This window comes from Cynara cardunculus, assembly GCF_001531365.2.
Source record: "Cynara cardunculus var. scolymus isolate 2C chromosome LG 17, CcrdV1, whole genome shotgun sequence".
NCBI lineage: Eukaryota > Viridiplantae > Streptophyta > Magnoliopsida > Asterales > Asteraceae > Cynara > Cynara cardunculus.
Window position 1 is genome coordinate 23,264,373 of NC_037544.1, and position 2,328 is coordinate 23,266,700.

Consider the following 2,328-nt stretch of genomic DNA (forward strand, 5'->3'; position numbering starts at 1 on the left):
AACTCTAGCCAGTGCTTTGCAAAGGCTAGAGGATATAATGGTTCTCCAGCGTCAGCGCTTGGACAAACTCTCTGGCCAATTCTCTCAAGTCTTAGCCAGAGAGGGGGAGATGGGGTCCAATGCTAGTGAATCATCCGATGTTGTGCTTACTCCTTCTCAGGCTGTTGGTCTAGTATCAACTACAGTTGCAGTTGAAACTGAGATTCTCAGAGCTGAAGCAGTTGCTACTCCTGTAATCACGACCACCAAAGCTGCTCCAGCTGAGGATGTCGATGCCATCCCTAGGGATGATGCCCCTTTCATCACTGCTGCTGGTGATGATGATGATGATGAACATGAATATGATGATGATGATGATGATGATGATGATGATGATGATGATGATGATGATGAAGATGAAGATGATGATGATGATGATGATGAACCTACCATTCCAGACCCCGAAAATGATCTCGATGGCGACGACGACGATGATGATGAAGATGACTTTACCATCAAGTACCAAAAGCCATCAACCGTCACCAAGGGTGTTGCCCTCAGGGATTTCGCATACCAAGAGGAGCAAAGGCAAGGTGAATCTACTCCATCAACGAACCAGGACCCCAAGTCGAAAGGCAAGGCGGTTCCTGAAGAAGGAAACTTGAAGGTATTGTTCAATATCCCTCAACAACCTTTGTTTGAAGACTCTACCTCTCAGGTAGTAATTACTTCAAAATATCAACTTCATATTCCATCAACAACCTGCGGTCGACTGTAGCAGGTACCTGATCAACCCGTCTCTTGTGCTCCTACCGACCAGCAGATGTCTCAGCTGAAGGAGTCACTCGACCAGACTAGAGTAAAAATCCTCTTCGTACCTCTAGTGGTAGTGAGTTCGACTTCTTGTGTGAAGCTGAAAGACTTGAGGCATTAAGGGCTGAAGAAGAGCTAGAGCTTTAAAAGAAGCAGATTGAAGACAGCTTGAAGTTGGCCAAGTCACTAGCTACAAAGGTCCTCCCCAAGAAAAAGTCCAAAAAAACGGTGAACGTTGTCCAAGCCTAGGCTAAACTTCTTTCTATTGCAGAAGCTGAGCATGAGAAGAACCTGAAGCTAGCGGAAAAAGACAAGCGATGGAGTGAACCAAAGCTGAAAAATAGAGTCAGTCCCCGCCCGATTATCAGCGTCAACATCAGCGGACGTTTTAAAGACGGTGGAATGCTGGTCTCAATGCTCATCACCGGGGACAATCTTGATGTCGTTATCGAGTACCCTTCCTACCTAGGCCATTATGGATACAGCGAATGGATGGAGATCAGACAAGCTATTCAGCAATCCAAGTCAAGACACAAGACACTTATCAAGGACACCATCAGCGGGCTCATCAAAAGGATGTCCAGGTATGTCAAGGTCCCTGACAGGCCAACTTTGAAGAAAGGTGGGAAGAAGAAACTCAAGCTCTCTGATCCTAATGATGGACCATTCCTAAGGAACGAACATAAAACAAGGTTCTCCATAGATGAAGTCCTGAAGGGTTATAAGAGTACAGACATTTCTATGCTAAATCTTGACTTGCCAGATAAGGGTCCCTATACACCCAACTCTGTGCATTTTAAACCTGAGTTAGGAGTTATATTCCTTGACTATGAAGGTAAAGTGAGATTTCAGAGAATGTCAGAGCTACATCTATGTCCAATGGATCATCTGGTTTACCTCTTGCTCTGGATAGATGATTGCATGCCTGGAAAAGTCGTAGATCTGAAGATACAAAGGGAATTCCTACGTCGAAGAAAACTTGGTGAAAATGTACCTAGTTACATAGATCTAAGAGTTTTAGATTAGTTTCTCTTTGTAACAACAATCCACTTTTCCTTGTAACTTCTTGTACTATGTCTACTTTCAGTGATTGTACTTATATTCTGTAAGTTCTAGACATGTATTGTAATATTTGTAATATTTCCTATGATTAATAAAATGAGTATTCCATGTACTTCACTGAAAAAGATCCCTGAAAAAAATAATAGAGACATAAGTCTATGAGTTCCGATGTTACTCTTCACATTCACTGGCAATCTATAAGTCAGTGAACAAGCTTTCAGTTTCATTTTTCGTACTTGTAATTTTCTTAGATATAACTTAATGAAAATTGTCAAGCTGAGACTGGCTAACTGAAAAAGATCCCAAAATAGTAAAAAGGGACATGTATTTCATATGCAACTTTTCCTTACTATTATTTGATAAGATAACCTTCTTTATGTTATCTTGTTATCATCAAATAGGGGGAGATTGTTGATCCTCACTCTCAGTGATTTGATGATAATCCCTTTTCACTTATACGTTGTATTTATGTTT